At 45.9% G+C, this 12559-nt stretch overlaps 1 pseudogene; it reads right to left on the bottom strand.

Annotated features, from left to right (window-relative positions):
* Positions 1–7589: 7589 nt before the first annotated feature.
* On the bottom strand, positions 7590–11041 carry LOC117501952 (annotated as a pseudogene).
* Positions 11042–12559: the final 1518 nt, after the last annotated feature.

Raw genomic sequence — 12559 nt, forward strand, 5'->3', positions numbered from 1 at the left:
TTTTGCAGTGCTTAATTTCACTTTAGTACATGCACGTATAAATAACCGCCACACAAAAATTTCAGTGATTGTAAATACATTTTAACTGCATGAATAGAATTATTGGACACACACCTGAGCACTGTCAAGAACTCAGCACTCCCCCTTACCAGTCCAAGTGCTTTGGGGCTTGCTGTGCCACTTCTGTGCTCTTCTGGAGCCGGGCAGATTAGTCCATTTAATATTAACTTTGGTTACATGTTTCTTCATCTTGCAGTGTTCTTTCAATGTTTTGTTGATGAAATCCAAACATAATGTGCAGCGAGCTTTACTGGGAAGCTCAACCTTGCGGACAAATTCACCACGTCTTTCCTATTTTTTTTACACCACTATCGATGTCTTTAACCCGGTCTTCATCCTCTCTCACGGTAATTTTACCCATGCTAAAGTCTTAGCTCGACAGCTAAAACTTGCCAAAACTCAAAATATCCACGTCTGGGTACTTTCAGTGACTTCAAACTTACAGAGATTCTGGATGGCTGAAAGTTCACTGTTGTAGAAAAAGTTACCAATGACATTGCACGCTTTAGCTTGCAGTTTCTGCAGCACTATTATGGTTCCCATGCATATGAGGAAAGATTTAACTCGCATGACCCGCCCCCCCGATTTACAATGATCCCAGAAATGGCCCAGAAATCCAGAACCCAAAACTCTGAAATCCGCAGATCCACAGAAAATTCTCATCCCTGACAAAGCCGGTGGGATGACAATTTGTGCAAGAGGGCTGAGCCAAAATAGCCTGTCCTGAATAACTGGACTTGTACCAAAAAAAAAAACATGCTACGTGGCTCATTATTCATCCTCCATTATTCAGTGAGACCAGAGCTTAACATACTGAACATAATGACAGCGACTTACGATAGGATGTCAACTACACAAGGGCATTTCCAGCAATCCCTAAGTGGTTCTCAAGCCTATCCTGTAGTATACGATGATCCACCATGCCAAATGCAGTGCTGAGATCTGTCTAATAGCACTGTAGTGGTCTCTGAGTCCATTGCAAGCAGAAGATTATCACTTTAGTGAGAGCTGGCACTGAGGAATGATGCATTCAACTGTATTCGCATGTCTTAGGGCCCAGGACTAAGGATCTGGCCACCTCCTTTTTGAAGAAAGTTGGTTAAATGCGTACCCGAAAGTAATGCCCCACGAGGTGGGGCATATAGCATCCGGGTTGTCCGTCCGTCCTTCTGTCTGTCCGTCCGAAATTTATTCGCCGCAAAGTAGCTCGGCACCTATTGCTCGCAGAAACTTCATATTTGGTGGGTACATGCCTTGGAGGAGTACTTCACATGGGTTCGAAGGCCGGTAACCTTGACCTACTTTTCAAGGTCACCAGTAGTCACAACTGTCAAATCCTTCGCCTGAAATTTGTTTGCCGCAATGTACCTCAGCACCTATTGCTCGCAGAAACGTCATATTTGGTGGGTACATGCCTTGGAGGAGTACATCGAATGGGTTTGAAGGCCGGTGACCTTGACCTACTTTTCAAGGTCACCAATAGTCACGACTGTCCAATCCTTCGCCGCAACGTAGCTCGGCACCTATTGCTCACAGATACTACATATATAGTGGGTACATGCCTTGGAGGAGTACTTCGCATGGGTTCAAAGGGTGGTGACCTTGACCTACTTTTCAAGGTCACCAGTGGTCACAACTGTCAAATCCTTCGCCTGAAATTTGTTCGCCACAATGTACCTTGGCACCTATTGCTCGCAGAAACTTCATATTTGGTGGGTACATGCCTTGGAGGAGTACTTCGCATGGGTTCAAAGGCCAGTGACCTTGACCTACTTTTAAAAAATTACCAATAGTTGCATTTATTCGAAGGCTACCGACTTTTTTATGGTCACTGTTGGCCACATCCTCTAAATAAATATAATGTCAATCTCCAATTTTTCTACTGTTGAAACCATGACCAGACGCACACATACTGGTCATGGTTACAATGTTTCCACAGTTTACATCAAACACATGAAAACCAAATACCTACCCCACACATGTACATATTGCTGCACTTTACATGGAAAATAGTACTGCACACGGGGCATTTCATGACGAATGTCTCTAGTTTTTTAATTAAAGTTCATTAAATACCCACACAAAATAAATTAATTCCGTGACCCTCAGCATATTGTAAACATTAAAAAATAATGAATTTTCACAATGTTTTTCTCATCTTCCATATTGGATTTGTGATGACATCTTCCATTTATCCAGTGTTCTTATTGTGAAAGACTCTTGCCACAGTCACACAGTGAACTACTCTATGTTCATTTTTGTCTGACAGAAGTCATTTTTTACAAACACAAAAATGAGTTTATTCTTGTCAGCTGATGTCCACAAATTCACCATTAAGCTTTGTGCATGTTCAGAACTTTGAGAGGAGTTCAGAAGGATCTTTTCTGCTGTCTGGACATTTGTTTGCTATTTTGATTGTGAGAAAGTGTTACACAGAGCACATGCAGCACTTCTGGACGAGAACATGATGAAAACTGGCATCAAATGTTGACAGTCAGCAACAGACTGGATGTTCCACTCTTTTCAGCGAGAGGCTGTTGGGAAAATTATGGATTTTTCAGCCAATTAAAAAACAAAATGTTCATGTGTACATTGACTGTGTGGCACTAATGCACTTTGTCCCAGAATACTTAAATCAGGAACATGCGAATACTGTCAAAACAGTGGAGCTTTTGTGGAAATCTGCAATGCTCCAGGTGCACCTCCTTCATTTAAAGGAGTTCACATTTTCTTTTAACAATGAAATGATGATGATGAAATGATGAAAGATGCGAGGACTGCTTATTTTTCTAAATTAATTTTTAACAATAGTCGAAATCCAAAATTTTTATTTGACACAGAGATAATGTTACACTTGCATATCCTGCTGCAACCAGACAGTCTAGTGAAGATTGGGAACTTTGCGTCCTTTTTTATCAGTAAAAGCCATGATATCAGGGCAAACATCAACCCCTCTCTTTCTTCTCCTCTCCCATGCTTCACTGCGCCATCAGTACTTGATAGTTTAACATCAATATCACTGAAAGAGCTCATCAGCCTGGTTGATAGGCTGAAACTTTTCTCTTTCCCACTTGATATCCTCCCCACCTCATGATTCAAAAGGTTGTCCACAACACCGGCCCGTGTGTTTCACCAGTAATCAACAGATCACTGATTTTTGACTGTCTCTCAGCATTTTAAACAGACTGTTATTCACCTTCTTATAAAAAGCCTAATAGTGGGGCAACATAGCAGAACAATTATTCATTTTGTGATAAAAGCATGAAATTTGGCACACATATTCTAAATTAACTAATGTTTATTTTATTCTCTAATGAGCTACAGGTGTCAATAAAGAATTACAGAGGGGTCAAAATTTAAAAATGCACCAAACATATTGAAAACTATAGCACATTATTTGTCTGAATATAATGATTCCAAAAAGGTATAGCTTGAACAATCTATGACTGAATGTTCTGGAGTTATGGGGTAAAAATGGTGACAGAGGTCAGTTTCAGTTTGTACAGGGGTCAAAAGCTGGGTGTGTCATACTGACAGCATTACATCATTGTATCATCACATGATAGGGCACACAGGACAGTAGTGACATTTATTGGTGACTCCAACATCACATGCAACCCCATATGTGGTGTACATGTGTCATGTATCATCCAACCCACTCCCACTGCAGTTCGTGTTGGCAGTATGTGATGTACATCCAGCTATTGGTGGGTGACGGGGCTACATTGATGAGGTGGTGTATGTGTGGGGCCACTATGTCACTCTGTGTGGGGCAACGTATGTGGGTTGGGATGGATGTGGAGGGTGATGGGTGGATACATTGGAGGGGAGACACATACATACTAGTCATGGTTACAGGTAGGGGAGGGAGGAGGAGCACGTGTGGCTGCATGTGCACAGCTGTGTCATGATATTGTTCATCATTACAGGGGCACATGGATGTGGCATGTGTGTTTGTTAGCCACGCACCACATGGTCCTGACAAAGTGTGGCTCCAACTGGACTGTTGAAGTAATGCTTGAGGGTTTCGTGCTGCTCCACCCAGCCTTGGTGTCCCAATGGCCACTTGCCACATGCTGCACATCAGGGAGCTGTGCGTGCTCTCTCCAGGCCCCCGGCTCATCCTCCTCGACCACCATGCTTATGTGGAGACCAGGGTACCACAATCTCATCAAGTTGTGCAGGCACACGCAACACTTGATGATGTCCTGCATGATGGATGGCCTTCCTTGGCTGCATGGTGGTGAGGAGGACCTACCATCTCTGGGCCAGGATCCTGAATGCGTTATCCACCACACATCGCCCCCTGGAGATCTGGTAATTATAGTTGTGTTCTTCCCTCTGGAGGTTCCTGTGCCCATACGGCTTCATCAGGTAGGTCCTGATCCTGAAGACATCATCACCCAAGATGAAGTGTGGCATGGGCATGTGGTCATGGGGGAAGAGGGGATGGCTCAGGAAAGCCCACACTCCCATCCACCAAGCAGTGCTTCAGCTCTAACTCGTTGAAGATCTGGGTGTCTGACATACTGCCACATGCCCTGATCTCCACCCAGAGGAAGTTGTAGTCCCCATCTACAAGGGCCACCAGGACCACAGAGAATAACCCCCTGTAATTGTGGTACAAGGAGCCCCTCCTGGCTGGTTTCATGATGGCCACATGCTTCCCATCCAGGACACCCAGATCATGGGGGATGTGCCACCTGGTCCAGAATACCTCCTCAATGGGTGTCCATTCGTCCAGTTTGGTGGGGCAGGCATTGACCTCGTTCTTGTATTCATCCATGGTAGCTTGGCAGACCTCGGGGATGATGAGGCTGGATGCCACATGGAAGCTGTACATCGAGGCTGGGGTATTTTTCACCTGACGCCAGGTATCTGATGGTAATGGCCAGCTTCAGGCCTGCAGGCATTGCCTTCCTCAAACAGATGCCCTGCCTCTGCATCCTTGGCCCCACCCTCTGCACCAACTCGTCAAACATGGCAGGCTCCATTCGCAGGTAGTTGTAGAAGGCCTGCAGGATATCTTACCCCCCACCCCGATATCTTTCCAAAGCATGCACACGTACATATACACAGAGGCCACTTGGCTTTTAAGGCCAAATCAAAGTTTTGCAACATGTTTGTCAGTATGTGTTTTTTTTTTGTTTGTTTGTTTGTAATCGTTGCATTTTTCACCTTTAATTCACTGTGCAGCACACAGTTTACGTTGCAGACTCTTGCAAGTTCACATAAAGCTGCCCTAGTAAGGTACCATTCCGTACACAAGAGGATCGAGCTCAAGGTCAAAGGTCAAGGTCACAGGAAGGTCAAACTCTAAATTCGATGAAACAACTTTCCTGGTCACAATTTTTGAAATTTTGTCTCAAAATTTGACATGAACATAGTGATAGGCCTTGCCCATAAGCCATTACCTGGGATAAGCAATTGACCTTGACCTTCAAGGTTTTGCTTCAGGTCAAATGTCACCTAAATTAGGTCAAACTTCAGACTACAGTAAAACATGTCGTGCAATACACCAAATTAAAGGGCTTGATGAGAGGATCCAGCATATAGCAAAGGTTTTAAATTATGACGTCATTTGATGACGTAAAAATTATGCAAATTATTGTTTGGGTTGATAGGGTTCTAATAAGGAACAGTTTGCACCATCTGTCATACTTAGTTATCATGTTACAGTGTAAAATATGTCACCTGTCATAGTATCCAATGGACATCAACATTGTTTGACCTTTACTTTGGAGACCAAACATTCAGCACAGCCATTTATTAATCCTTTCATTTCACTCTTTATATTTATGACGTAGCTTGTACAAGAGATTTGAGAAAGGCGGCAGCCATTATAGGCCCCTCATTTTCATTATGTTTCTTAAACATATGTTTTTTGCATACTATTGTGTCTGTGTGTATGTGTTTGTGTGTGCATGTGCACATGCTACTGTGTGTTCTAAATGGACTGCATTTATATACAAGGTTGGGTAGGATTACTTTGAAAGAATCATGTGGATTACATGTATGTATGTGCATACATTTGGATTACTTGTAATCTGATTACTTTTGGATTACATTTCAAAGTAATCCTATCCAACCTTGTTTATATAGCACTTTTCCATCTGCATCAGACGCTCAAAGCACTTTGCAATTATGCCTCACATTCACCCCGATGTCAGGGTGCTGCCATACAATGCGCTCACTACACCGGGAGCAATAGGGGATTAAAGACCTTGCACAAGGGCCCTTAGTGATTTTCCAGTCAGGCGGGGATTTGAACCAAAGATCTTCTGTTCTCAAGCCCAACACCTTAACCACTAGACCATCACCTCCTGTTCTATATATATACTGTGGATATTTTATGCAAAAACTAAACTGGAGTATTTTCCATCACATCACATATTTCAGGTTGTCAGTCAGGTCCATATATTTGTGGAGTATATTTGGAAGGGAGATTTAAAGATACTTCAGAACAGGAAATATTAATATTGTAGATAGCTATAGATAGATACAGAAAGAATACCAATATCACTCACCATCAATCAAACTGCTTCATCAGGTACCATAAATCATCCATGGGTTATACTGTTACACCGGGTACATTCAACCTGCATTCGGAAGCTGCTGCACACGGAATATGAGCAAATCATTTGAGGCAGCTTCAGCCCACACTCTAGGTTTTCATACAGCATTCCTACACAGCTGAATGTCTGTCCCTCCCGACTGTATCTTGAATTTTGTTTTTTTTTTCCCATTCCAGCTGATTCTGCTTGCTTCCTGCTTCGTAGTAAATGTGACGCGGCCCTTACATAAAAAAGATGCCCAATGAGGAATAGGACCTATAACCAGCTGACTTCTTATTCACCCTCAGAACACACAGCAAACCTAGATCCCAATAATGGACAGTACAAACAGGTACACATGGTGTAAGTAAATCAACCAAATATGAAGGTGCGAGTCCATGAAGAATTGCATATGTTTATAACAATGTTAAAGTCAGATCCCACATGAACAGGAAGCCAGTGAAGGAAAGCCAGAACTGGAGTGATAATAAGAAACTTTCATCTCCTAGTTAATACCCTTGCCCCACGATTCTGAAACAGCTGTAGACACTTGATGCTTAAACAAGGCAGCCAGAAAGCAGAACATTGCAGTAGTCAAGTACTAGAAGAAACAAAGGCATAAGTCAGTCTCTCTGATTCCTACATTGACAGCATAGGTTGAAACCTTGCAATATCACTCAGGTGAAAGAAAGTGATCTTAGGAATCTGTCTGATTACTAAGATCTGATCATAGAACAAGATAGGATGAAAAATTTCCTCTACAATTTTTTTCACTGTATAACCCTGTTTATTGACACATGCAACCAGACTTAAAGATGAACTGCAGGGGTGCTCAAGTTCAGTCCCCGAGATCTACCTTCCTGGCACTCTTAGTTGTCTCCCTGAACAACCCCTGAACTAGTGTGTTGCCTGTGGAGATCCACAGGCTCTAGATTGGGTAGTGTTTATAAAACAGGCAGGTGACATTTTTCAAGGGTGGTTAATTAATAGAAACACCTATAAAGGTGCAGCTTGGACACATCCTCAGTGATGAACCCAGGGTCACAGGGTGTTTCGGGTCTTAGATCATCAGACACCTTCGCCTGGGTGACCCAGCTGGGGTTGATCAGACCCCGACTTGTGTCCAAGCAGCGCACTACCCCATGTGTCACCCCTCTTAATCCACAGCCACCTTGAGGCTCTCTCCGCTGCCTCGCTGATGTTCTCGATGGCTTTCCTCTCCTGTAACCCTCTAATCCAAGAAGCCTGAGTGTCCGGTGCAGGCTCTGTCCTGGGAATCCCTGCAGCCGACCTCGATTGGCTCACACCGGGCCCTCCACCCATTCCACCTGCAGGCCTCCACCAGTTCCAGGTACTTTGCCTTCTTCCTCTCGTGTGACTCCTCAATGCGGTCTTCCCAGGGGACAGTTAGTTCCACCAGCACCGCCTGCCTTGAGCTCTTGGATGTTAAGACCATGTCTGGCCTAAGTGTTGTGCTGGTGATGTGCTCTGGGATTTTCAACTGCCTCCCCAGGTCCACCTTCAGCTGCCAGTCACACGCTGAAGACAGCAGCCCAGTTGGGACTTTTCGCTGTGACTGGAGCTTCTCTCCAGCCCTGACAAATGTGATGTTTAGCCTTGCTGGAGGCTGGTGTCTCCTCTGCTGGATTCCAGTGCAGATGGTGTCAGCTACTGCCTTCAGCACCTGGTCATGGTGCCATCTGTACCTCCCCTCTCCCAGGTCCTTTGGACACCAGCTTAAAATGTGCTCCAGAGAACCTCTAGCAGGGCACTGTGGACATGCTGGGGTTTCTGCCAGACCCCAGCAGTGCAGGTTTGAAGGACTTTGGAGGACATCATAGACTGACTGAATCAAAAACTTGAGTCTTGCTGGTTCTGACTTCCAAAGTTCTGACTAGGTGAGCTTCCTAGCTGATGCGTGGTCCCAGTTAGTCCAAGCTCCTTGTTGGTGCATGGTCACGGTCCTGCTACGGTGTTCGTCCTCCATCTCTGCCCGGATCTCATTCTGGATGAGCTGACGTCTCTCTCTCCCCTGGGCTCTGTCGTAGAGTGGTGTTGAATGGCTTCCAAGCCCCGCTCGCCCAGCTGCCACCAACCCCACCACGACACCATAATGCAGCCTTGCTTCTGCCCACTGGACTGCGTCCTGTGCCTGCCACTTCCTTCCGGTTCTGACCTCCATGCCTGCAGAGGACACTCTGGTGTCAACTGAGTCTCTGTACAGTAACACCTCCCTGGCTCTTGTTACTTTAAATTCCTCTGTCAGGCCAGAGAAAGGAAGCTGCAGCTTGTTGGAGTGTCCATACAGGGCAATGCAGCTCAGACTCTTCGGCAGACCCAGCCACCTGAGCAGGAACTGGCTGATGTTCCGCTCCAAACCCTCCACTGCTGTTACTGGGACATCAACAAAGGTCACAGGAGTCCTGGCAGGATGCCATGTTGGTATATCCATGCTTTGAACTTCCCAGGAAGGCCTGACCTGTCCACTGCTGATAGCCAGGTTTTGAGTTCTTCCTGCATGGACTCAATTGCTGCTGTGTCTCTCAGGGTGGCATTGAAGATCTTACCCAAACTCTTCACAGGCTTTCAGACACCGTTGAAATTGGGAGTCCATCCAAGTGGAACCAGTGCTTGTCCTCCACTCTGCCCTTCCTCAGGATCAGTGACCTGCATTTGGCTGGCTTGAATGCCATTCTTGCCCATGCGATCAGCCTTTCCAGGCCCCTGAGGAGCCAGCAACATCCTGGCACTGATGTTGATGTGACAGTCAGATCATCCATAAAAGCTTGAATTGGCGGTTGCCGAATGCCAGATCTGGAGAGAGGACCTCTGCACTCCACTTCCACTGCCTTGACAAGCATGGTCATCGCCAGAGCAAACAACGTCACTGATATGGTGCAACCTGTGATGATGCCTTTTTCTAGTCGATGCCACGCAGATGTTATTGCCCCAGAGGTGAATCTAATGCAGAAACTGCTGTAATAGTCCTGTATGAGTTCTTTGACCTTCTGTGGAATGTGGTGGGTTGTCAAGGCTCTTGTCACCAGTTTGTGAGGGATGGATCCGTAGGCGTTTGCCAAGTCAAGCCAGATGACTGACACATCTCCCCGGCTCTCCCTTGCCTCTCAGATTAGCTGGGTGACCACTCCCGTGTGTTCTATGCAGCCTGGGATGCCTGGAACTCCACCCTTCTGCACACTGGTTTCTATATAGGAATCCCTCAGCAGAAACTCAGTCATCCGGTTGGTAAGGATCTTGAAAAAGATCTTGCCCTCCACACTGAGCAGAGAGATGGTTCGGAACTGGCTGATGTCGCTAGCGTTCTCCTCCTTTGGTATCCAGACACCTTCAGCATGCCTCCACTGCTTGGCTACCCTTTCCCTCCGCCATACCACCCTGATGATCTTCCACAGCCTCTCCAGGAGTCTTGGGCAGTGTTTGTACACTTTGTATGGCACACCACTCGGCCCTGGTGCTGCACTAGTCCGCGCAGCCCTGACCGTCTCCCTGACTTCTGCCAGAGTGGGCTCTTTGATGTTGAATTGGGTGGTGGGAGCAGGTGGTGTAATTAGCTCCCTGCAGGGACCAAGATCTTCCTCCCTATGCATGTCGCTGTATGTGTCACTGAGGTGTTGGTTAATGACCTCTTCTGGGCATATTAGGGTTCTGCTCCGCTTCTGCCCAAGCAGTTTTCTGTTAAATCCGAATGGATTTGCTATGAAAGCAGTGCGCTTGCAGGCCCTCTCTCTGCCCTTCCTCCTGTGCCATTCTGCACGACGTAGGGAGATGAGCTTCTTCCTGAGGATACTCCAGAGTTCTGCCAGGGCAGGCATTTCTTCCTCACTCGCCTTCCTGAAGCACTGTTTTGGGGTCTTCAGGTCTTTCCTCAGGTGGGTGAGCTTGCTCTCCCATCAGTTTGGCCTAGCTATACTCTTGGCCTTTGGCTGCTGGATGCCAAAACGCTCAGTACCGATGCTAATGATGAAGGTGCACATCATTTGGAGCTGCTGTTCCACTGCTCCTTTTGATGGCGCCTCCAGTGCTGCGCTAACATCTTCATCAAACTGGCGCCACTCAGTCTCCTTGTGCGCGGCTGGCCACAAGACCCGGCGATGTTCAGATGGTTTGCTAGGTGCAACACACTGAGCTTGGAGGTTCTGGATGCTGTGGGGTTACTCCGGGTCCAGCTCCTCCTCTGTCTCACCAGAGGCAGTCCTACGTACTGCCTCGCTACATTTCTCAGCTTGCTTCCTCCTTGTGCAGCCCATCTTGGTCTGGTGGATCTTCAGACCCTTCAGGTTCTTGCAGCTCTTGCCACACCAACAGGTTACTCTCGTTGTCGATAATCCGTCGCTCATGTCTCTGATCAGGAAATCTGTCCATCTGGGGTGCGCATTCTCCCCCCCTCTCGGGCACCCCTGGGGGTATCTTTCAGTAAGACTTTCTGTAGCTTGGTTGGGTGCTAACCCTTACTGCTCCTATTGCCATCTCTCCGTGCTGTCCACTGTCTCTCCAGTTGTCACCACCCTGTTCGTGGTCATCATCCAGCCTTTCCTGGAGGTCACTGGCTATGCCAGTTGTATATAGTTAATAGAAACACCTATAAAGGTGCAGCTTGGACACACAGGGATGAGTGAGTATATCACTATCTGTATCTGTATCTGCACTCAGACTGGGCATGGCCTAAACCAGAAGTGGGTGTGGTTTAACCGGAAATGAGCAGGCTTAAATCTGTACATTATTTTAATCCTGAAATTAATATGGATTGATCAGAAGTTGCTATATTTATTGTTTATTTGAAAACTATTTACAGAACAGCCTCAAAATTGAGATTCAGATCAATGTTTTTGATCACAAAGTAAGAGAACTATTTACAGAACAAGTTTTTATGAACTCAGAACATGAATATTCTTGAGTGTATGGATGAATATTTACATAACAGCCTCAGAATTGAGATTCAATGTTTTTGATCATAATAGTAAAGGAACTATTTTACAGAACAAGTTTTTTATAAACTCAGAACATGAATATTCTAACAGAACAGCCACAGAATTGAGATTCAGTGTAGTAGGAAATTATGAACTACTAAGTATGCATGAACAAGAGTTGTCATACTCAAGACAACTTTTTTACCTTTTGTTATGATGGGACCACCAGCACCCCGACAAAGGGAGGGAGGCGGGGGACCCGGGGGGGGGGGGGGGCAAACAGAGGCAGCAGGCCAATCAAAAGGCCAAAAACCCCAAGGGTGACCGACAACATGACAAAAAGGGGGGAAGGGAACCCCAAGCTGACAAACGGAACAAAAAACGCCAGTACGTGGCCGGACACCCGGTACAACTCGGCACCCAAATGAGTCGGAAGGCTGGCGTAAAACCAAGTCTGGGGGGCGGCCACGAGGCTTACCAACACCATTAACTGAAGTCGGGAGCCGACTAGTGGGAACACTGGCCTCTAAGGCGGAGTCCGAGAAGCTCGCAGGAGAAGTTGTAAGGCTGCAACCCCGAGAACCCCATAGGGAAAGAACCAAACGTATATAGGCGGAGCATCCAAATTGGGAAGCCACAGAGATAGATACAGAAATAGAACCCCAGAACTGACATAAACCCAACGAGTAAGAAAATCATCATTACCCTCCAAAATACCATTCCAGACATCAATCGATTCAACTGAGTATGGAACCCGGAGACTTACTGTACTCGGTGGAAGCTTAACTAGTTTAATCTGAGCGTAATAGAGGACACCCAGAGAGCATTGAAATGAGGCAATCAGGTGCTTAACCCAAAAGCACAGTGCGTTTAATACCCAAATAATCCCAAATATCCAATTAACAGAAAAAATGCAACTTGGTTCCAAACTCCGAACCCAGACAACAAGCCATTCAACAGAGTCTGAGAACCAGTAATGCAATATGTGCTGATGAAAGCTTAACCAGTCAGTCAAAA

Source organism: Thalassophryne amazonica, chromosome 2 (assembly GCF_902500255.1).
Source record: "Thalassophryne amazonica chromosome 2, fThaAma1.1, whole genome shotgun sequence".
Taxonomy (NCBI): Eukaryota; Metazoa; Chordata; class Actinopteri; order Batrachoidiformes; family Batrachoididae; genus Thalassophryne; species Thalassophryne amazonica.